The following is a 24914-nucleotide window of genomic DNA, read 5'->3' as shown; positions in this document are numbered from 1 at the left end:
GCATAAATGTGTACACGGGTGTGTGGGTGTGTTTGTATGTATGGCTGGACCTGGGTCTGGGCCTTGTGCCTTGCCTCCTGGACGCTCCTTGCTGGTTGCCTCCTCCCCCCTGCCCCCCTGGGGTGGGGGTGCCTCAGGGTTCCTGGGGGGGGCTGGATGTTCTGGCGGGGGTGCTGGCCTGCTCCCCTTGGGGGGTGCGGTGCGGGGCTGCGTTGGCTTCTTCGGCGTGGGGGGGGCTCTGTGGAGGGTCGGGCGGTCCTTGGGTGCCGTGGGCCCTAGGGCCCTGCCGCCGGCCAGTGCAGGGGGCTGGCCGCTGGGGGGGGACTGGCTTCTCGTCGCCTTGGGTTCCCTGGAGCCCTCGCTCCTCGACTGGGGGGGCTCCGTCTGAGACCACCCTCTCCCGTCTGCTGGGGTGGGTGTGCGGTTATCTTTGGATTGAGTAGCCACGGGTCTTCCTGGCTCTTGGTGGGCTGCTGGTGGCCTGGGTTTCCTGAGGCTTTCTATGCCTGCCTCTAGCTTCTGATGGGTGGAGCTGCAGCGTTTTGCCCTCATTGGTAAGTACGTTCCATGACACAGACACAAACACCCACTCAATCACAACTCAACAAAATTGTTGGTGTGCGTAACATGCTTTGTTAGTTTTGTTTTTCACACACAAATTTATTTTTGCAAGTATTGATAGTATTTTTTAATGTTAAAGTGATGAACTATTTGATAAATTTACTTGTGCTCTTTCCCCTTTTTTCTTCTTTTTTTTTTCTATTCTCCTTTTTTTGCTCCCTCTCTCTCTCCCTTTTTCTTTTATTTATTTTCCTTTTCTTCAGCCTGTCAGCTCTGGCTGTTACATTGTATGTTGAAAATAACTCAGATAAATAAAATAAAGGGTTAAAACATCAACAAGAAGAGCCTATTGAGAACCTATAGAGCTCATCTTGAAATAGCAAATATGTTTGGCACAACAACGCATTCAGATCACAGTTCTGCTTGCAAGATCTACCAGACATGACAGGCTTTAAAAAAAAAAAAAAAAAAAAAAAGTGCTTACACAACATGTTTTACATTTACCCATGCACTCACATTCATACAAGCACTTCCATGTATAATATATGTAAAAATACTTTAAGGAAAACACCAAAACCTGATGTGTAAGTCCTAAAAACATTGTGTCTATGATGAAGATGTTGTTGGAGGCCTTTCCAGGTGATGTTCTCCTGACTGTGATCCAGAATGAAGCCTGAAAAGCTGAAGCCAGTGTCAGACAGAGACTCTGCAGAGACTGTGTAGAAGGACAGAGCAGCAGCAGAGCATCCAGATCCACTGATGATCCTCTGGCAGATCCACAGGGACACACAGGGATGATGGTGGACTCTACATTGTGTCTGACAGTGGAGCTGTTCTCAGAGCAGTTCACTCTGCAGCACTGACAGTCATCTGCACTTCTTCTCATTCCTCTGTCAGTCACTGCTGGATGAAGCTCTCCTCTCCACTCCACCTCCCAGTAACATGGCCCAGTCAGAGCGTCTCTGCATACAAGCTGCTGCTGCTTCAACCTCTCTGGATCATCAGGACACAGCTCCTCCTCTCTCAGCACACACACCGTCCTGTTTACCTCCACCTGCAGAGAGAAGAAGAAAGAGCAGAGGAGATAAATGAGTGTTTCCAGAGGCTCTTCATCAGCTGTCAGTCAGTGATGCAGCACATCCAGTATAAAGAGCAGCAGGGCCTTCAGTCCTGGGACTGTACTAGTACTCATTGTTGTTTCACTTTGGATTGAAGTTCATCCAAATGTTTTTCCCTCCTAGTTTTAGTTTGGAGTCTCATGAACTCTAATAACCTTGGTCTGTCCACTCTGAGCTCTTTAGGAACCCCAACAACAACCCCAACAATTCATAGGAGATGTTTCAGTCCCTCATGTAATGGTTCCAGCTGTTAACTGGAGGAACTCCATCCAAACATCTGCTCTCACAAAGTTCTTCATCACCTACAGACTGTTTCCTTCACTCCTTTAAGCTGGAAAATGAATGCAGTCATTGGTCCATGTTGGGAAAATGTCTGCATGCTGCTTTGTTCAGAGAGCTGATTGGCTGCTGACAATGAACTGATGCTGCATCAGAGCATGTGAGCTTTCCAGGAGCCGTTACTATGGTGAGCTAAAAGCTCCCAGAGTCAGCCAGTGTTTGTTAGAGCAAAAAGGCCCAAACAGGAAGTGTTTGTGTCCAATCCTGTCACCATCCTCCTCTCACAGCTTCACTGAGGAAAGCAGCCACTGAGAAGGCTGCAGCTTTACAGGAAACACTGGATCTTTGCTTTCATACTAACTGTGTTTAGTACAATACTGCTGAGAGCAGCATGGACTCACTCCAACCTCTACTGACCTCACTTTCTCCAGTCTGCAGTGTGGACTCTCCTTAAGATCAGACAGCTGCTTCACATCTGGAGCCTGCAGGTTGTTTCTCCTCAGGTCCAGCTGTCTCAGATGGGAGGGGTTGGACTTCAGAGCTGCTGCCAGATAATCACAGCTGATCTCTGACAAACCACACCACTCCAATCTGTATAAAGAATCAAAGATGTGAGTTTATTAGACAAAGTTTGAAATCATTCAGTGTGTCATAATCAGAGCTGAAGAAGGTTCAGAATGGAGAAGTTTAGAAAAACCCCAAACAGCTGAAGCCAACAGGATGCAGCTTCAAACAGGAATCCAAACTGTGCAGAGTTTTCAGAATATCTGCCCGATGCAGCCACTTTGATTTTGGACATTTGAATCTCTGTTCTAGGACTAAGTCCTTGAATCATTTCTTCCGGTTTGTCCAACAAGACAGACTCAGTATTGGACATGTGTTCTGGCTCCATGAGGGGAGCTTCTAAATCTGATGTGATGGCCCCTCTGGCTCTGTCAGATCTCAGTACTGAAGAGAGGTCAAATTGAGCACACAGTTGTTCCAGTCTGGACCAAAGACTCTGTACTGGAACTGAGGGACTGCTCTGACTGCACCCACTGGGACTGTTTAAAGGCTCATGTTCTGACTCAGATCATCTATTTCTACTTCCATTTCTTTGGCTCAAAAATGGGGATTCCTTTGAAAACAGGAACTATTTTCCCCAATAACGAGCCCTGGATCAGTAAATCACTGAAACATGTTCTCAGTCAGAAGAAGCTGTCTTGTTCTGAGGGAGAGAATCCAAAGATTGAGGAACAGAAACCTGTTCAAAGAGAGATAAAGCAGCTAAAATCAGGTCTAAAAGGAAAGCAGAGGATGAGCTGAATAAAGGATATTCAAGGCTGGCTTGGAAAGGAATGAAGTCCATGGTGGGGATGCAGAACAAGGACAAAAGGGCATTTTTTCCTGATAAATCTGATCCTGAATCAGCAGCAGAGTTTAGACTCATTTGATTCCAGCTTTGATCTCACTGATTTCAATGAAGAGCTTTCTGATTTTAGGAAAGGGGTGGTAGGCTCTAAGCTTCACACTGATGAGGTGTTTGTGTGTAAATCTCTTAGTGGGCTCACAGAGAGAAAAAGCCCTGGTCCTGATGTTTTGGGAGGGAAATGATGGAAGTGTTGGTGAGGAACTGAGTGGGGGGAGATGTTCAGACATTTTCCAGTCCTCCTTGGAACAACAGGAAGTTCCAGCATATGGAAAGAATCTATTGTGGTGCCAGTGGCAAAGGTTCAGTCTCCTATGGCCCTCAGTGATGATGGTCCTGTGGCCCTCACATCCTTGTTATGAAGACATTTGAACACATTGTCAGATGTGAGTTTTGACACAGAGTGCTGACATGTTGGAGCCCTTACAGTTGGACTACAGGGCAAAGAGGGGAGTGGAGGACGCTCCGGCTGCTCTGTTAAATCTTGTACTGAGGCACCTGGAGGGAAATAAGAAGCATGCATGTTTGCTTTTTACTGACTTTTCTTCTGCTCTGAACACGATTCAGACACATCTTCCTGCACACAGGCTCTGAGCTCATTTTAATGTGGATTTTAGCTCAGTGACTCTGGAACAAACACATCTCAGAGGGTCCAGGTTAAGTAGGCTCTCATCTTCCACTGGATCCCCTCAGGGCTGTGAGCTTCCACCTCTGTGATCTCTCTGATATACTAATGAGTGTCAGAGCAATCAGAGATCAGGATTGGTCCTTCAGGATGCTGATGACTCTGGAATCAGTAGTCTTCTGGTTGCTGTGGAGTCCCATCATGGCCCAGTCCTTGATCAGTGTGTTAGCTGCTGTGACCGTCTGTCTCCAGGCTCCAAAGAAATAGTCTGGACCTAACACCCACCCACACCACCCTGTGGCCCCCACCCACACCACCCTGTGGCCCCCACCCACACCACCTCCACGTTAGAGGAACTAATTGTAATGTTCAGACTGGAGTGAAACTTCCTCCACTAGGTGGCAGTGTTTGATGAGAACGTGTTAGTGTAGATACCAAAAGGCCTGAAGTTAGTCTGGCATTCTTTTTTGCTTTCTGTCTAATGTATTATTTAATTGTCTAGTATTTGCTTCAGCCACTGTTTATTAATTAATTTCCTGGACTTTACTTTTAAACATTTGTCATTTTATTCACTGGGTAAAACATAAAACCCCAACAATGTTTTCAGGCAAAATTATAAATATGTAAACCTCAAATATCTGTTCATTTGCCACTGCTCTGGCTGTCAGCTGACTGGGATATTGAGGCTCGCTATTCCTGGAGAGAACGCCTGACTCCTTGCACATCCTTTTCAAACCCCCACTGGCTTTTGCCGCTGAGTGGAAGTTAAACACAGATATAACTCCCTCAATTGATCTCTAACAGCTGATGTTTGGTTTATTTCAATGCTTCATTTGTTCCTGATCAAATTGGTTTGGCTGAAATTAAAGTTAAGCATCATAACTGGATAGTTTTATTAAACATTAATGTCTCACTAGAGAGCTGTTAATATATTTGGAAATTAATAATGTATGTTGAAATGTGTTATATTTTTTAACAGCTTATTTTGAGTTAAAGAATTAAAATTAAACCACAAAAAGGAGCAAAAGTTTGACTCCATTATAACAGCTTCTTTTCTAACTTGTGATTCACAGTCTACATAGGCCAGGTCCTTTGCAGGATGTGGACCCTGAATTTGGAAACAGCTATTGTTCTGCTACAGTCAATGGACTAAAGCAGAGAAGAAGAACACAGACTTTACCATGAAGATCCTCAGTGTGGATCAGTATAATATCAGCCTTATGTCTGCAGTTTAGTGTTTCACATCAGATTCATCTCAGCACAACTAAAACATGGAGACTGACCTCAGAGTTTCAAGAACACATCGTGGACTCTCCAGAAAACCACACAGATGCTTCACTCCTGAATCCTGCAGCTTGTTGTTGTTGTACAGTTCCAGCTGTCTCAGATGGGAGGGGTTGGACTTCAGAGCTGCTGCCAGATAATCACAGCTGATCTCTGACAAACCACAGTATTCCAGTCTGTATAGAGAATCAAAGACATGAGTTTATTAGACAAAGTTTGAAATACCTACCCTTCCAGATACAAACAGATAGACAGACCGGACATCGTAGTGGTGGACAAACAAAGGAAGAAGGTCGGGGTGATTGACGTTGCAATACCAAGTGACGGCAACATCAAGAAGAAGGAACACGAGAAGCTTGATAAATACCAAGGGCTCAGAGAGGAGCTGGAAAAGATGTGGAAGGTGAAGGTAACAGTGGTCCCCGTGGTAATCAGAACACTCGGGGCAGTGACCCCCAAACTGGGAGAGTGGCTCCAGCAGATTCCTGGAACAACATCCGAGATCTCTGTCCAGAAGAGCGCAATACTGGGAACAGCTAAGATACTGCGCAGGACCCTCAAGCTCCCAGGACCCGAGCTTGGAGGGCAAAATAGACCGCCCATAGGGGCGAGGTGGGATTTTTAATTTTTTTTTTTTATATAGCAGCATTTAAAGGTCAAGTTCACTCAGTTCTAACTGTGCACAGCTGGCAGGGCAGAGGTGGTGGAGGGTCTCTCTTCCTATAGAAGTGAAGCTGTTGTCCAGGTGCGGCTATAAAAATATTATATAGCTGCCCTTTATCCTGCTCTTCCCTGATACTGTTATTGGTTCTTGATGCTGTGGTTTTTATAATAGCAGCAGAGGTGGCAAAGGTACAGACATTCTTTACTGAAGTAGAAGAACTGATGTTTGTGTTAAAAATACTCTGGTAAAGTTGAAATACTGATTCACCTTCTTTACCCAAGTAAAAGTGATAATGTACAGGCTCTGAAAAGTACTCAATGTAAGAAAGTAAGTCCTCTGTGGAGGACGTTTCTACCAGCTGTGCTTGTGAAAGTCTAACTGAACCTTGTGTAATATTAGTGTAATAATAAAACTACACGTGAATGTAAATTTTATTTGAATTCTAATTCTAATGAATGCACTCAGCTTTAACATTGTTATTAGAACATTAGCAGAAAAAAAACCATTTGCTGTTACCTACATTGTAGACCGCGACTCTGCCTCATCACCTGAACAGGAAAATGAATGTAATCGGGGTTACAGTGGGATTCAGGAGGTTGGTGAACCCTAAGATTGGTTCTAGTGGCTCAGCGTGGGGAAAAGAGTCCCAGCTCACAACAATTTCTATTGTGAGCTCCAATAGATTTTCTTTGTCTGCAGGTTATGATCAGCTGCTGCTGCTCTGAGGATTATTACTCTGTGTGGATTTACACAACTGAATATTTCCTGAGCTATCTTAGCTGATTTCCATCCCCTATACTGACAGCATACAGTCTGTATGGAATTTAGTGAATAAATATTAGCATCATCAGCTTAAATTCACACTCATCTCTGCTACACTTGATGAAGGTGGAGGTGCTAGAAGAGCAAACAGTCTCTGGATCAGTTGAAGCTGCTGTCCTGTTGAAGGCTGCAGTTCTCCTTGAGGGCCTGGCTGATGGCTCCACCTACAGCTGCCACTACCCAACTTGTCTCATACTAATCATACCCACTTTGCATGAATCATTAGCAGTTTTATGCTACCACTAACATGTTAACTTAACCTGTGTCACTGTCCCTGTATGGGTGGAGCTTACACAGGGACAACACCACCAGAAATGACATAAAAATGAGTCTCACCCAGCATGCCATTCAGCAGGGTCATCTTGTAAATGTCCGGTTAACCTTGCTACAAATGGTTTCTTTTTCAAAGATTGCCATGTGCCATGACCTTTAAACTGCTACAGAGAGTTTTCTGTGGCTTATTGTCTCTTACACTAAGAAATGTAAGAATGGTACTCAGTAAATCAGGGTCCCCTCTCTCTGAATTAGGAAAGGTTGGTTGGTTGGCTGGTCAGAGGATCAGTACTCTATGGAAGGCCAACTGTGGGCCGTGGGCCATAAGTTGAGCATCACTGCTTGAAGCTTTGAAATGTCAACATTGTTCTGCTACAGTCAATGGACTAAAGCAGAGAAGAAGAACACAGACTTTACCATGAAGATCCTCAGTGTGGATCAGTATAATATCAGCCTTATGTCTGCAGTTTAGTGTTTCACATCAGATTCATCTCAGCACAACTAAAACATGGAGACTGACCTCAGAGTTTCAAGAACACATCGTGGACTCTCCAGAAAACCACACAGATGCTTCACTCCTGAATCCTGCAGCTTGTTAGAGCTCAGGTCCAGCTCTCTCAGATGGGAGGGGTTGGACTTCAGAGCTGCTGCCAGATAATCACAGCTGATCTCTGACAAAACACAATCCTTCAATCTGTATAAAGAATCAAAGATGTGAGTTTATTAGACAAAGTTTGTGCTTGAAATCATTCAGTGTTTCCTAATCTGTTCAAAGCTGAAGAAGGTTCAGAATGTACAAGTTTAGAAAATAGAAACTCCAAACAGCTGAAGTCAACAGGATGCAGCTTCAAACAAACACAAGAGAAAATTCTGAGAAAAAAAATTATACCATATCCCACGATTCATTGCGCACCAAAATTCAAACACGCAATGGCTGAGGATAGCAGCCAAAAGGTTTAAAATATGACTGTTTCTATGACGCAAAATAAAGTTCTAAGATGTTTTCAGCCAAGAATGTAGATGTGTAAACCACAAATATTTGCTCATTTTATCAAGATATCACTTAATTGCAAAAAGTGGTCCAACTGCTCTAACAGCTCACCTTGCTAGCTGTCAGTTGATTGGGTTATTGAGGCTTGCTATACCTGGAGAGAATGCCCCATGCCGGCACATCCTTTTCAACCCCCCACTGGGTTTTGCCACTGAGTTGAAGTAAAACATAGATATAACTCACTCGGGTGATCTCTAACAGCTTATTTCAGCGTTTCATTTGTTCCTGAGCAAATCAGTTTGGCTGGAATTAAAGTTGAGCATCATAACTGGATAGTTTCATTCAACACTAATGTTGTTGTTAATATATTTAGAAATTAACCATTCTTTATTCCTTGATGTTGAAATGTGTTATATTTGTTTTAACAGCTTATTTTCAATTAAAAGCTGAAATTAAAGGTTTGGTCTCCATTATAGCAACGTCTTTTCCACAGCTGTGCTTTGCACTGTTATGGTTGCTAGGTGACATGAGCTGACATGAGATAGAACCTCCAATTTCACAGCTGCTTACTTCCAGCCTTTATGGGCTGCGGAGGATGCAGCCCCTCAATTTGGACTCTCTCTCTCTCTCTCTACCAGGATGGAACATGGAGACCCCTAAAACCACAACCCAATACTTTCTTCCACAAACAAAGATCAAAGGTCAGAGTTTGTGGCAGTTTCTGCTTAATTTTTAGATCACAAATCATTTTCAGGTTGCTACAGGTAGCACTGATGGTTAGCACCATAGTTAATGCTAAAAGTGCTGCTGCTGTACAGAGTGACACAAAATCCTGAGAATTCCTTTTAAACTCCGATGCCACAGTTCAGCAGGATGCTACCAGCAGTGATGGTATAGTTACCTTGAAAAAGTAGTCAGATTACTGATTACTCCCTTAAAAAGTAACTTAGTTACTTCACTGATGACTTAATTTTAGAAGTAACTAAGTTAGATTGCAAGTTACTTTATTAGTTACTTGAAACAGCTGCCGGTGTTGTGCCAAAAAATGATCATCTGCCATAAAGTGATTCAGATGTTTCTGTGTGTTTTTATGTGTAATGTCTTTGCTTATATTGGTAAACAGAGTGCAGTCAGCATGATTTATGAAGGGCTTATAAATAAAATGACCTGTTTTTCAACAATCTTTAGGAGTCTGTGTTATTGTACCTACATTATAATCAATCCAGAGCTTTTTGGCCTCTTCAAATATCTTTATATAACTTTGATGTTATATTTGTTGTGATTTCTGCAGCCTTTTGAGCCAGATTTCTGTTTGAAAAGACATTTTTAATGTCAATGACAGTTTTTACCTTGGTTAAAAAAAAACAAAAAACGAATATATAAAAGTCACATTGCCAGAAACTGAGTGCAGCTTCTACCTTGTGATAGAAATGCTGTTTCTCACTCAAAATGACCTGATATCATTCATGAGAGATATGTTTGATATATGCTTCACCGATTATAGGTCAACAAGTCATTTACAGACGTTTAAATACAGGGAATGATTTTTTGGCAAATACTGAAAATCGCTTTTTGGCACAACACTGGCACAGCACCCCCGCTGCCTCAACATAAAATGACAACCATGAAATGAGGGCGAGTCAGCCATGTTTAAGGGCAGCATTTCTTCTGCTACATACTGTCTGACCAACGTCTTCAGCTCTCCCCCCCCTTACTTGTTTGGGTGCTGGGGGGCTCCTGCATTAGGACTCGCTATGTAAGTGTGACTGCGCCGTGACTCCAGATGTTTCCTCATATTTGACGTAATGTTTTTGAAGCTAGATAGCTCTTTGTCGCCAGCACAGAGTGCACAACTAACCTTGATGTTGTCATCTTTAACTGACACAGACTCACAATAGTGCCTGCATTTCAATAGAAAATGCACATCTCTCTCCTCCCTCCATTGTTTACGTTTGTGTCGCTGCGCTGTTATTGTCCTCATGATGAAAACGGGACGCAATTGTCGCATCGGCCAAACATCACTCCCTGAGACGCAAGAAAGCAAAAATATATCTTTGTACTGAGGAAAATGACAAAAATAGTAGCGCACAGTGACTTGGATAAGTAACTTTAATCTGATTACTGGACTGCAAATAGTAACGCGTTAGATTACTCGTTACTGAAAAAAGTAGTCAGAACGCGTTACTGACAACACTTGCTGCAATCACATTGGAATCCTCAGCTGGATAACAGGCAGCAGGTTTGTTACTGACTGCATCAGACTGGCCTCACTAGGCTAGTCTTGATTTTAATAATATTCGGGGGGCCGAATGGAAAGCTCTGACGGGCCAGATGAGGCCTGCGGGCCGCCAAGTGATGTTCACTGCCCTACACTGACAGTATACTGTTTATAATAACAGTTTGCAGTTGGTATGAAACTTGAATTCATCACCGCTCCACTTCTGTCAGCCTTTAAATGAACTGCTCAAGTCTGTCACTTCTATTTGGAGCCAAAAGGAAAAAGTGTTGTTCAGTCGTTTGAAAAGACACAACATTTCTGAAAGCACTCAAACTTCTTCACATTTGTCTTCAGACACATCCTGAACATTTAGGAACCAAATATAGAAAAACATCAATCAAAGATCTGAAATATAGAAAAACAACAACAGCTGCAGTCAGTGAACTGACCTCAGAGTCTCCAGTCGACAGTTTGGACTCTCCAGTCCAGCACACAGAAGCTTCACTGCTGAATCCTGCAGGTTGTTCAGACTCATGTCCAGCTGTGTCAGATGGGAGGGGTTGGACTTCAGAGCTGAGGCCACAACTTCACACTGAGTCTCTGAGAGTCCACAGTTAAAAAGTCTGTGATCAGAGAAAATATGAACTGTGTTATTGTAAAAGCAGAAATGTGCATTATGTGCTTCAGCTCCTCTCAGCTTCCTGTGTTTGACACAATGATTGTCTGCAGCTCTCTCAGACCTGCACACTTTTAATGAGAAGCTTTGTTTGGCTGCAGATCTGCAGGTGAAGGAGGAAAATGGCCTCACATGTAGGCTCCATAATGTCCACAGTCTGTCAGTCACAGCTGATCCAGAGTCCTGACTCAGTGCTAACATTATTAGAGCAGAGGCCATCAGTGATCACAGCTGAAGGAGGTGATGTGTCTGAATACATTTAATAATACTTCTCCCTGACCAGCCGGTCTAAATCTTTGTCCACAGCAGCAGAAAGAACCAGAGCTTCTGGACTGCACAACGATGAGTGTTTAATAATGCCGAGAGTACATCTTACCTTACGTGATGTGTACCTGCCCTCAGTAAAACCAATCTGACCATTAGCAATAAAAGATCATTTGTATATTGTTTCTAAGTTCTTCTGACAGAGTCTGAAGTTCATGCAGTACTAGCTCAACGTTCCTTAGTTCTAGTCTACTGTTCTTTTTAAGTCCAGTGGTATAGGATATGATTAGACCACAAACAGTCTTTCACACACAGTGTTCCAAATTATTATGCAAATTGGATTTAAGTGTCATAAAGATTTAATTTTTTTTTCCCCATTAATTTCATGGATGGTATTGTGTCTCGGGGATCTTTGGACCACTGAAATTTGTCTCAGACACCTCTGATAATTAGTTTGCCAGGTGGGACCAATTAAAGGAAATCCACAGGTTTCAAGCAATATGGGAGAGAGAAAAGATCTCTCTGCTGCCAAAAAAGCATCAGATAGTGCAGTGCTTTGGACAAGGTATGAAAACATTAGATATTTCATGAAAACTGAAGCATGATCATCATACTGTGAAGAGATTTGTGGTTGATTCAGGGCACAGATGGGTTTGTGCAGATAAAGGCATAATGAGGAAGGTTTCTGCCAGACAAATTAATCAAATTAAGAGAGCAGCTGCTAAAATGCCAATACAAAGCAGCAACCAGTTATTTGAAGCTGCTGGTGTCTCTGGAGTCCCACAAACTTCAAGGTGTAGGATCCTCCAGAGGCTTGCAGTTGTGCATTAACCTACTATTTGGTCACCCCTAACCAGTCCTCACAAGCAGAAACAGTTGCAGTGGGCCCAGACATACATGAAGACTAATTTCCAAACACTCTTGTTCACTGACGAATGCCGTGCAACCCTGGATGGTCCAGATGGATGGAGTAGTGGATGATTGGTGGATGGCCACCATGTCCCAACAAATCTGCAGCATCAGCAAGGAGATGGCAGAGTCATGTTTTGGGCCGGAATCATGGGGAGGGAGCTGTAGGCCCCTTTATGGTCCCAGAAGGTGTGAAAATGACCTCAGCAAAGTGTATCGGCTGTCTGATTGGACCACGAGATCCTTCTATCCCGCCTAGAACATGAAATTGGCATTAAAGGCACGGTTCTGACTTGGTTCAGATCTTATCTTACTGATAGAAGTTTCTCTGTCCATCTAGGAAACTGTTTTTCTACCACAGCAAAGCTTTCTTGTGGAGTGCCTCAGGGGTCCATTCTGGGCCCAATTCTTTTTTCATTGTATATGTTGCCTCTAGGGTCGATTTTTAGGAAACATAATATTTGTTTCCACTGTTTTGCTGACGACATCCAGGTGTATATGCCCATCAAACTGAACAGCAGAGATCCATGGGAACCCCTGCTGAACTGTCTAAGTGACATCAAGTCCTGGATGAGAAACAATTTCCTAAATCTTAATGAAAGCAAAACCGAGGTCATACGCTTTGGTAAATTTGACCCCTCAAGCTACTCCTCTGGCACTCCGAGTCATTTGGCTCCTCACTGTCGTGATGCTGTGAAAAATCTGGGTGTCATTTTAGATAGTAGTTTTAAAATGGAGAAGCAAGTAAGTGCTGTTACCAAAATCAGTTTTTACCAACTCAGAGTCATTGCCAAGGTAAAACCTTATCTCCCGCAGCAGGACCTGGAAAAAGTTATTCATGCTTTTATTACTTCCCGCCTGGACTACTGTAATTCTCTGTACTTTGGCATAGATCAATCATCTGTGCGCCACCTGCAGGTAGTCCAGAATGCGGCAGCTCGTCTCTTAACCGGTTTAAAAAAGCATGAACACATTACCCCAGTCCTGTCATCCCTTCACTGGCTCCCTGTCCGTTTTAGAATCGATTTTAAGATTTTATTGCTTACTTTTAAAGCCTTAAACGGACTGGCACCTTTGTATCTGTCTGAGCTGCTTCACTGTCACACCCCTGTAAGAGCTCTGAGGTCATCGAACCAGCTGCTCTTACAGAGGCCTAAAACCAGACTAAAACAGAGAGGTGATCGAGCTTTTGCAGCAGCAGCACCAAAGCTATGGAACGATCTACCTCTCCATATCCGCACAGCTCAGACGATACACACATTTAAATCTCTATTAAAAACACATTTCTTTTCCTTGGCATTTGGCTGCAGTGCTACCTCCTTTTAGATGATTGTTTTATGGTATTTTATGGTACTTGTTTTAAACGTTTTAATTTTTAATTTTCTTATGTTATTTATTGTTCTTAATGTTTTTATTTATTTATTTTTATTTTATTATTTTATTTATATATTTTTATTTTTATTTAGTATAGTCCTTGGGGTTACAGATCTTGTACAGCACTTTGGTCAACGTCGTTGTTTTAAATGTGCTTTATAAATAAACTTGACTTGACTTGACTTGATTGATCACTTTGTTCCATGGTACAAAAAGAAAAACCGTGCCTTCTCGCGCCTTTGACCTTTTAGGAAAATCTGAGGAAAATATCACGTGCATAATAATTTAAAACACAGTGTAGTATCCCACAGCAGACCGGGGGAGATACCAGTGTTGTTAATTACTATAAAGAAATAGTCCAGCTGTTCTTTCAGAGGTTTTTCAAAATAAGGGTAATGGTTCAGAAATGTGCTGGATCTCCAAGGTTGGCTCTGAGACAGGATTCAAATGATTTAAAGCTTTACATACAGAAGCATCATCTGATATATCATATCTGGAGTCCTGCAGCTCCTAATTGGTAAAAACAAATTTGATGCTACTGCCTGTTGTGTACACCTGAATAACTCTTGGTGGCACACCTAGTCACAGCAGGTCAGTGCTCCATAGAACAATGCTGCATGTAGCTGCTGTTATGTTTTGTCGCAGATTCGGGGGGACTCCCAGCTTTCAGCCAGGTGAGAGCGCCAAATTTAAGTGGCTGTTACTGTAACAACTGAATAGGTGAGACACATGCTCAGGTCTGTGATTGCAAAGAAGCCAGAGGGGCCAGACGTCATCCCAGGAAGAGTGCGCAACGAATGCGCATCCCAGCTTGCAGATGTCTTCACACACATTTTAACACGTCTCTAGCCAGAGGTGGGAAGTAACGAAGTACAGATACTTCATTACTGTACTTAAGTAGATTTTTCAGATATCTGCACTTTACTTGAGTATTTATTTTTCTGACTACTTTTTTACTTTTACTCCCTACATTTTTACACAAGTATCTGTATTTTCTACTTCTTACATTTTCAAACAGACTCGTTACTTTTTAACACATCAGAGAGAAGTTTGCATTTCCGGTCAGCCTAAACGAAGGAATAATAACATATGAGACAATCGTACTGGTGTATCCTCCATCACCGGGACTTATCAGGTAAAAAGGGAAGAAATATGCAAACACAGATAATTAATGCATCATTTATAGTGCTATAATCAGGGGTTACAGTTGCGCTGCGGCACATAAACAGCTTAGCTAGCGCTACTGAAGAGGAGCGAGCATACAGGGAGTAAGGTGTGGCAGGTAAATGCAGCGTTTCTAAATGCTCAACAAATATCAGCAAACTCACAAAGTGTGTGCAGTTTGTCACACAGTGTGTCTGCTAGCTAAAAGAAGAGCTGCTGTATTTCAGGGAGAGCAAAGAGAGAGAAGTTCACTCAGAGATGGAGAAAGAGGACAGGAGAGGAAGAAGAGAGGTTAGATTTAAAGGTAAGGACTGCAAAACAAACTGAAGTATGCTGACTTTGTGTTACTCAAAGATTGCATGAAAATACTGCAGTTTAGTGTGTAATAAACAGGCCAGCTTGTTGTACTGTATTTACAGTAAAGCTCTGTGTTGGTGCACTTTGTGTTCATGGTCACAGTTACAGGTTACATCAGTGCAGCAGAGATGAGTTTGAATCAAAGCTGCTGATGCTGAGATTCATTCACTGAATCCAACATTTCTACAGCCTGTATGCTGTCAGTGTAGGGGATGGAGATCAGCTCAGATAGCTGTGAAATACTGGGTTACATCTTTGTGAGTTCAGTTCATTCACACAGAGCAGTAAACCTCAGAGCAGCAGCAGCAGGTCAGCTGATCACAGCCTGCACACCAACATCATTTACTGGGTTCTGTGCTAGGACCAATTCCATTTAAATTATACATGCTTCCCTTAGGCAGTATTATTAGAAAGCACTGCATCAATTTTCATTGTTATGCAGATGATACTCAGCTTTACCTATCAATGAAGCCAGATGACACACATCAATTAGTTAAACTGCAGGAATGTCTTAAAGACATTAAGGCCTGGATGACCTCTAATTTCCTGCTTCTAAATTCAGATCAAACTGAAGTTCTTGTACTCGGCCCCACAAATCTGGTGTCAAACCAGATACTTACTCTGGATGGCATTACTTTGGCCTCCAGTAACACTGTGAGAAATCTTGGAGTCATTTTTGACCAGGATATGTCCTTCAATGCACATATTAAACAAATATGTAGGACCGCTTCTTTGCATTTGCGCAATATTTCTAAAATTAGAAACATCCTTTCTCAGAGTGATGCTGAAAAGCTAATTCATGCATTTATTACTTCTAGGCTGGACTATTGTAATTCATTATTATCAGGCTGTCCTAAAAGCTTCCTGAAAAGCCTTCAGCTGATCCAAAATGCTGCAGCTAGAGTACTGACAGGGACTAGAAAGAGAGAGCAGATTTCTCCCATATTGGCTTCTCTTCATTGGCTCCCTGTTAAATCTAGAATAGAATTTAAAATCCTTCTCCTCACCTACAAGGTCTTGAATAATCAGGCACCATCTTATCTCAAAGACCTCATAGTCCCATATCACCCCAACAGAGCACTTCTCTCTCAGACTGCTGGCTTACTTGTGGTTCCTAGGATACTTAAGAGTAGAATGGGAGGCAGAGCCTTCAGCTTTCAGGCGCCTCTTCTGTAGAACCAGCTTCCAGCTTGGATTCGGGAGACAGACACCCTCTCTATTTTTAAGATTAGGCTTAAAACTTTCCTTTATGATAAAGCTTATAGTTAGGGCTGGATCAGGTGACCCTGAACCCTCCCTTAGTTATGCTGCTATAGGCCTAGGCTGCTGGGGAGTTCCCATAATGCACTGTTTCTTTTCATGCACCTTATTTACTTTGTTTATACTCCACTCTGCATTTAATTATTAATTGTTATAATCTCTGGCTCTCTTCCACAGCATGTCTTTCTTTCCCCTCAGCCCAACCGGTGTCAGCAGATGACCCCCCCTCCCTGAGCCTGGTTCTGCTGGAGGTTTCTTCCTGTTAAAAGGGAGTTTTTCCTTTCCACTGTCGCCAAGTGCTGCTCATAGGGGGTCATTTTGACTGTTGGGTCTTCTCTGTATTATTGTAGGGTCTTTACCCACAATACAAAGCGCCTTGAGGTGACTGTTTGTAGTTATTTGATGCTATATAAATAAAATTGAATTGAATTGGAGTTACAATAGAAAGCTGTGATTCTTCTCCCCATGCAGAGCCACTACAGCTGATCTTAGGGTTCCTCCACCTTCTGAATCCCACTGTAACCCCTGAGTATCCTCATGTTGGTGTTTAGGTGGAGGCACAGTCACCCTCTACTATGGAGGACACAGAGAACAGAGCTGTGTTTAAATTCCCTTTCACAGTTTGTGTCCTACAGAACAGATTCAAGCTGAGCGCATTCATTAGGATTAAAATTTTGATTGGAATAACATTTCTATTCTCATATTTAATTTTATTACAATAATATATAACGAGGTTCAGTTAGCTTTACACAAAAATAGCAGGTAAAAGAGGTAAAAGAGCTACTTTTACTTTCTTACTTTGAGTACATTTTAGAGCCTGTACTTTTGTACTTTTACTTAAGTAAAGAAGTTGAACCAGTACTTTCACTTTTACTAAAATATTTTTTAACACAAGTACTTGTACTTCTACTTAAGTACAGAATGTCAGTACTTTTGCCGCCTCTGTCTCTAGCCAAGGAGCCTGTACCAACCTGTCTTAAAAAAACTATCATTCCAGTGTCCAAGCAAAGCAACATCAGCACTTTAAATGATTATAGACTGGTGGCATATATCAACCTAAGCCCGAGTGTCAAGAAAACCAAAGAAATCATTGTGAACTTCATCAGTGGTGAGGAAATGGAGATGGTTTCCTGTTTTAAGTTCCTGGGGACCTGAAATGGGAGAGGAGTGCCACCACCATAGTCAAGAAAGCACAGCAACTCTCCACTGCACTAACGGAGGGGTTGTAGGACTAGTGGACGGACAGCCCTGTGGTTTACATTGAGGCTCAGATATGAGCTAACTGTCCTTTCTTACTGACAACACTGGGACAAACTGAGTGTGAAGACCCTGCTTGCACATGGACCGAATGTCACAACAGCACACTGATCAGTGGCTTCATGCTAGATGGTTCTTTAGCTATCTCAAACTCAAACTAATGAGAATCATTTAGTCCTGTGAGTATCTGAAGAACTAAAGTACTAATCTACTCTGATTATTGATGTTAATGAGCACATCTGGACTCACCGAGCCTTTCTGCAGTTCCTCACAGCTGGAATCAGTCTCAGTCGTCCCTGCTTTGATGTGTTGTACTTCTGCAGGTCCAACTCATCCAGAACCTCCTCTGACATCTGCAGCATGTAGGCCAGAGCTGAGCAGTGGATCTCAGAGAGTTTCCCTGATCTGTTCTCTGACTTCAGGAACTTCTGGATCTCCTGATGTACTGAGAGGTCGTTCATCTCCATCAGACAGTGGAAGATGTTGATGCTTCTGTCAGGAGAGATTCTTTCACTGTTCATCTTCTTCAGGTTGTTGATGACTCTCTGGATGGTTTCTGGACTGTTCTCTGTCTGACCCAGCAGACCTCCTAAGAGTCTCTGGTTGGACTCCAGAAAGAGGCCATGAAGGAAGCGAACAAACAGGTCCAGGTGGCCATTTTTACTCTGGAGGGATTTCTCCATGACTCTCTTCAGTAAATCAACAAAAAATAAAATATAATAATGAGCATCATTCTGATGATTTTCCAGGAAGTTCTCCAGATCCTCTATCCTCCTGTTGGTGAAACAGTGGAACATGTAGACTGCAGCCAGAAACTCCTGAATGCTCAGATGAACAAAGCTGTAGACTGGTTTCTGGAAGATCACACACTCTCTTTTGAAGATCTCTGTACAAACTCCTGAGTACACTGAGGCCTCTGTCACATCCAGACCACACTGCTCCAGGTCTTCTTGGTAGAACATGATCTTTCCTTTATTCAGATGTTCAAATGCCAGCCTCCCCAGCTTCAGAAGAACTTCCCTGTCAGCCACCGTCAGCTCCTGTGGACTCGTCTCATGTCCCTCGTGGTACTTGTTCTTCTTCCTCTTTGTCTGAACCAGCAGGAAGTGTGAGTACATGTCAGTCAGGGTCTTGGGCAGCTCTCCTCTCTGCTCTGTGCTCCAGAACTGTAGCAGTGATCCGGCAGAAGACTGGGATTCTGCACATGATGTGGAGGCTCCTGGATGTCTTCATGTGGGAGATGATTCTGCTGGACAGCTCTTCATCACTGAACCTCCTCCTGAAGTACTCCTCCTTCTGGGCATCAATGAAGCCTCGTACTTCTGTCAGCCTGTCAACACATCTAGGAGGGATCTGATTGGCTGCTGCAGGTCGGGAAGTTATCCAGACGCGAGCCGAGGGAAGCAGCTTCCCCTCGATGAGGTTTGTCAGCAGCTCGCTGACTGATGACTTCTGTGTGACATCAGACACGAGCTTCCTGTTGGTGAAATCCAATGAAAGTCTGCTTTCATCCAGGCCGTCAAAGATGAACAGAAGCTTCCAGACAGCGAGCTTCTCTGCTGGGACCTTCTGTAATGTTGGATGGAAAACATGGAGCAGCTCCAGAAGACTGTACTGCTGATCTCTGATCAGGTTCAGCTCCCTGAATGAAAGCAGAATCACCACACTGACATGTTGGTTCTCCAAGCCCTCTGCCCAGTCCAGACTGAACTTCTGCACTGAGAAGGTTTTTCCAACGCCAGCGACGCCGTTGGTCAGAACCACTCTGATGGGTCTCTGTTGGTCAGGGAAGGCTTTAAAGATGTCGTGGCACCTGATTGGACTGTCATGGAGGGCGTCCATCTTGGAAGCTGTCTCCAGCTGCCTCACCTCATGTTGGGTATGACCCTCTTCACTCTGTCCCTCTGTGATGTAGAGCTCAGTGTAGATCCTGTTCAGGAGGGTTCCACTTCCTGTTTGATCACTTCCTTCAGTCACACGTTCACATCTCCTCCTCAGACTGATCTTATGTTCCTCTAAAACCTCCTGCAGACCAGCATCTGCTGAAAGACAGAAAAACACTGAGACTAAAGAGAAAGAAACTCTGAAATGTGTCAACAACACAACAAGAAGTCCAGTTTTCAGAAATGAGTCCATCAGCAGACAGATGTTCAGTCTTACTTTGTCCACAGCTGCTCTGACTGGCTGTCTGCAGTCCAGCTCTGGTTCTGGATTTTTGTCCACACTGGGGACAGGAGGAGTCTCCTGATGAAGCAGACTGGTCCCAGTATGAGGAGATGCACTGTCTGCAGAACCAGTGTCCACAGCTGGTAGAGACCGGATCCTTCAGGACGTCCTGACAGGAAGCACAGCAGGACGGCCACTTCTCCACACAGACACCGCTCCTCTTCCTCTCTCTGTGAACACATTTCTTTATCACTAAAATCATTTGCTGACTGTTGCTGACAAAGATCCAGATGTGGCGACACTGTGCAGAAGCTCTGATGGTCACAGAGAACAGGAAAAGTGGAGCTACTTCCTGTTTGAATCCAGCATTCGGGCTGGAACCAAAGTGATGCTTCCTTTGATCTCAGCAGCACTAATGAACTGCTTTTCCTGTCTGATTAAACACTGAGTGATCTGCCTGCAGTTTGCTATGAATACAAACTCAGCACTTCCTGCAGAGACTTCACAGTAAAAGCCGTCCATCACAGAGAGCTGATTCTGTCCTTCACTGTGTTACAGTCACTGTGTGCAGCTCAGCTTGGGTTAGTTCACTTTGAACTGAGCTTAGAAGGACTCTAAAAACTGTGAGAGAGCAGCAAACTCACACACACAGCTTTCAGCTTTCATTTGAAAGCTTTCAGTCATCAGGAAGGTGACCTTTGACCTCTGATATTTGACAGAAGTGACCTGATGAGTCAGAGAAACATCATCAAGGTGAGCAGGGTTTCCCTTCCAGTATAAAGTGTGAGCGGCTAACATGGATGAAGCCAATATTGAGCTTTGACTGGATGTTCAGAGGGAGGAGGACAGGAGGACTGACTGATACTGACTGATGTCTGTGATCTTCACTCTTTCTAATCTACACTCACTGTTTTCATGCAGGAACATTTCATTTATTCACATTTTACATCTTTTTGCAGTGACAGCAGTGACGTGTTTTTACAGGAACAAGTTCTTTAAAATAAAATCTTGTCCTGAATTCATTCTCTGTTCAGTGGAAGCTCTGGTTAACACTGAGACAGCTCTCCATGCTGTTACACACTGTTTCAGAGGCTGTGCTTTTAGCTCGCTCTCACACAGTGAACCAACATCAGCCACAAACATCAAAGTTTGAAATGCTTTGCAGTAATGATGATGATCAGTGTGTGTGGGACATTTGAGTGCAAAGAAAAATGTAGGAAAGCTCAGGACTGCAGTTCATGAGCTTTTGTGCCACAAAATGTTTCAATGAGCATCAGGAACACTGATTCTAACCTCACTGACACAGTTCAGGATTATTAGAAATCAATTCGGTCATTTCTTACCGTGTTGATCCATCACTGAAGTCTGGAGAATCATGTTTGGACCGGTCACTCCTCATAGACAGACAGCTTGATGCTGCAGACTGTGACCTCTGACCTCTGGGTCCTGCAGCCTCTGCTCTGTCCGCCTCTTCCTCCATCACCATCCTTCAGTCAGCCTGAGAGGTAAACCACAAACACTCAGTGAGGTCACAGTAACAGAAGGAACTGAGTTACAGTCGGCTTTCTCCACTCAGCTGACCTCTGACCTTTCATGGAAACTAGAAAGCAGGTCACATGATCCACATCAGGGATCAGAGGAAGCTGAAATCACCTGCTGACTTTTAGGACTTTATGGAAACAAGTTTGTGAGCTGCCATCAGGAATCAAACGCAGTCATGAACACGCCTCCATGTCTGAGTCATTGTTCTCTGACCAACATCAAACTCTCAGTCTGAGGACAGAAGGAGGAGCTGCAGAGCTGCAGGCTGGGACTGCATCTCTGCACATGCATCAGTCAAAGGGCTTCATCCACACTTGGACTGTTGGTGTCCTCAGTTTGAAGTGAATCATTTGATTGTGAGTGAAGGTTGAACCTGAGCTGACAGCTCCAATCAGCATCCAGCCTCACACTCACAAACTGATGGAGGATCAAACAGCTGTCACTTTATTTCACTGCCTCTGAGAGCCGCTCACAGCTCTGCAGCTCAAACTCACCTTTGTTTCTCTGACTGTGTGAAATGCTGCCTAAAAACACTCTGATCAACAACACCAGAGTTAAGCTTCACTCATGCTCACATGAAGGAAACTGAGGAGCTGCAGACTGTGGAGACCTGATCATCAGTGATGAGGAACACACCATCATCTCCAAGCTGGACTTTACCTCAGAAATCCTTCCAGTGTGCAGTAGTTTGTGTGTCAGCTGTGTGTGTGGACACACAGTTCACAGCAGGACGTGTTTGAATGATGAAGCTGCCATGAAACACACAAAGAAGCATTCAGGTTTAATGTGGTCCACCTTCACAGGGACAAATATACAGCACCATCCAAAAGTGGGACAGAGACAAACTGATGTTTTTCCTACTTTAGGAAGTTTGAGATCCAAACAGCACTGAGACCAAAGTGGAGAGCAGCTTCACACATTTTACATCTAGAGTTTGATTTGGTTTAGAAAGATCCTGAAGTTACAGATCAGACAGCAAACAGTTTGTTAGAGCTCTGAGAAATCTGAATCTGCTGTTTCCACTGAATCTGGCTCATAAAGAGAGCCGAGGGTCACCATCACACACTTTACACCTCAGAGTCACTGAGAGCTCAGAGCAGGAATCAAAGCAGTTTGTTCAGCTCTGATCACACAGATGCTGATTGGCTGCTGCTGGTCACTGCAACCATGTGTCACCATGGCAGCCATGTTGGCCACATGTTGAGAGATATCAGATGAAACTAAGAGCAAAGCTGCTCAGAGGTGACCTGCTGTTCAGTTTGTTCCATCAGAACAAACTGCAGCTCAAAGTTTCCCATGTTACACACTCTACCTGCTGAGAAGGCTGAGGTCTTTTGGAGTGCAGGGGGCACTCCTAAAGACCTTCTATGACTCTGTAGTAGCATCAGCCATCTTCTATGCAGCAGTATGTTGGAGCAGCAGCTTATCTGCACCTGAGAGGAAGAGGATAGACAAGCTCATCAGGAAGGCCAGCTCTGTCCTAGGATGTCCTCTTGACCCAGTGCAGGTGGTGGGAGACAGAAGGACCCTGACCAAAATAACATCAATGACGGACAAAGTCTCCCACCCCATGCATGAAACTCTTACTGAACTGGAGAGCTCCTTCAGTGACAGACTGCTGCACCCTAAATGCACAAAGGAGCGTTACCGCAGATCCTTCCTCCCAGCAGCTGTAAGACTTTATAACCATCACTGCTCCCAACAAAAATAGAACCAATAGTATGTATATATTGTATAGTAATACATGGTATATTGCGATTTCCTGTAGTTATAATCCTGTACAGTATATATTATTTTATTTGTATTATTATTATTATTAGTAGTATTGTTAATCTTGTCCTGTTGTGTTTTGACATTTTTGCTGCTGTTACACCTAAATTTCCCCTTTGCGGGACAATAAAGGCTGTTTCTTCTTCTTCTTCTTCTTGAACCACCCTGAAGGAGCAACATGGCAGCAGAGCCTAAGAACAGGAAGTGAGTCAGCATCAGTTTCATCATCAGAATCATTGTGATGTTTCATTGAAGCAGACACGTTATTCAGAACTAAACCTTCTTCCTCTACAGTCCACAGAGACAAACACACTCAGAGACTCTGACAGGACAACAACAACAACGTTGTGTTACACTCACCCTGCCTCAGCTCCACTTTCCTGCTCCTTCTTGCTGAAGGAAAATGGAGGCTCAGCTGTGTTTACCTTTAACTCCTGTCTGTATACCTGCTCAGGTGTGCCCCTCCCCTCTCTGTTCACAGGAAACCAGGCGAGTCTGTTTCTTGCTCTCATGAATCCAGCTAAACAGGTTCTCCTGCAGGTAGTGATGTTGCATCAGGTACTAACGCTCCGAGGCCTGTTTCTTTTTTCAGAATCTTACATGACAAAAGCCAAACGAGGCCCTGTTTTCTAAAATCACATGACTCCCTCATTATATGATTCAAGTTGCTGAAAAAGCAGTGGGAAATAGAGGTAGTGTTCTTGGTTATCTGAGGTGAGTCTGACCCACTGTTATAGTGGCATAATCAGAAGCACCTGTATCCTCACCTGTCATGTGACCTCTGACCTTTCAGGGCTGTGTCCTGTCCCCCTGACTCCATCACAGATCTCATGTCCAGTAAGAAGCAGCAGTCAGTGGGAGCAGGAGCTCAACAACACTAACTCTGCCACACACACCTCAGAGGAACCGTCACACACTCATTTAATTTCTTCACACACATCAGCTTCACACTCACATGGAGTTTACTCAGGTACCAGCATATAAACTACTTTTGGTCAGACATCATATATTTGCACTGTCACTTCACAGACTTTAAATGTTAAGTGCCTCATCTCACTGACATTTTTCATAAGTATTATTTTTATATTTATTTAAACTTATTTATTAATTTTAGTACTTTCTATTCTCTATTGTACTTCTATTATACCGTACAAACTCAGATTTAGATGTATGTTTACACTGGTCCACCTCAGGTCTGAGAATACTTTGAATCTTCTGTGTGTCCTGCACATGTGGTGCTGACAATAAGGTAAATTGTAGAGAATCAAAGTGCTGAGCTGGGACTCTTCTTCTTCCTCTACAGTCCACAGAGACAAACACACTCAGAGACTCTGACAGGACAACAACAACAACGTTGTGTTACACTCACCCTGCCTCAGCTCCTCTTTCTTCCTCCTGCTCTGAAGTCTCAGTCTGACTGCTGTTTACCTGTTCACACACGGATACATACAGGTTAGCTCCTACCCTCCATTTACTGGAAATCAGGTGAGTTCAGGTAAGGAAGGGGTGTGTGTTCAGGTGTATTTAATCACTGACATCATTCCCACAAGAAGCTGGGACTTGTAGTTTTTACCGTCGGTGCAGTCTTCTTCCTTGTAGAGGCTTTAATCCAGTGCTGTGGCTCGGTCCAAAAACAGCGTCTCTGTGAACATGGATCCACTCTGTGAGCTGGAAATGCTTTTTGTTTCTGTGATGCTGATGTGAAAGGTGGGAAGTAACAAAGTACAAATACTTCATTACTTTACCCACACAGTGGTAGATTTTTTCAGCTATCTGTACTTTTCTTGACTATTTATTTATTTTTACTTTTTACTTTTCGTCCCTACATTTTTACACAAATATCTGTACTCTCTGCTCCTTTCATTTTCAAGCAGACTCGTTACTTTATGTTTATCATATCTGAGGGAGGTTTTTATTTGTGGTCAGTGCACC

At 43.4% G+C, this 24914-nt stretch overlaps 3 protein-coding genes and 1 pseudogene across 4 annotated transcripts in view; 1 reads left to right on the top strand and 3 right to left on the bottom strand.

The window, feature by feature from the left end:
* Positions 1-23370, bottom strand: part of LOC115799324 (NACHT, LRR and PYD domains-containing protein 3-like) — an 89486-nt gene extending 66116 nt beyond the window's left edge. For both annotated transcript variants that reach the window (XM_030756424.1, XM_030756426.1), the window contains exon 1: positions 23343-23370. The gene's annotated coding sequence lies outside the window, so the exon portion shown is untranslated. The remainder of the gene's footprint in view (positions 1-23342) is intronic.
* LOC115799318 (NACHT, LRR and PYD domains-containing protein 12-like) overlaps positions 1-24914 on the top strand; it is a 652446-nt gene that overhangs the window by 213232 nt on the left and 414300 nt on the right. The gene's annotated exons all lie outside the window — the stretch shown is intronic.
* Positions 1103-24914, bottom strand: part of LOC115799325 (NACHT, LRR and PYD domains-containing protein 14-like) — a 137010-nt gene continuing 113198 nt past the window's right edge. Inside the window, exon 10 of the mRNA XM_030756429.1 lies at positions 1103-1609. The gene's annotated coding sequence lies outside the window, so the exon portion shown is untranslated. The remainder of the gene's footprint in view (positions 1610-24914) is intronic.
* On the bottom strand, positions 10699-24468 carry LOC115799328 (protein NLRC3-like; annotated as a pseudogene).

The sequence above is a fragment of the Archocentrus centrarchus genome, chromosome 20 (assembly GCF_007364275.1).
Source record: "Archocentrus centrarchus isolate MPI-CPG fArcCen1 chromosome 20, fArcCen1, whole genome shotgun sequence".
In the NCBI taxonomy this organism is placed as follows: domain Eukaryota; kingdom Metazoa; phylum Chordata; class Actinopteri; order Cichliformes; family Cichlidae; genus Archocentrus; species Archocentrus centrarchus.
The sequence above is the reverse complement of the archived record's forward strand: the minus strand, read 5'-3'. Positions and strand labels throughout refer to the sequence as shown.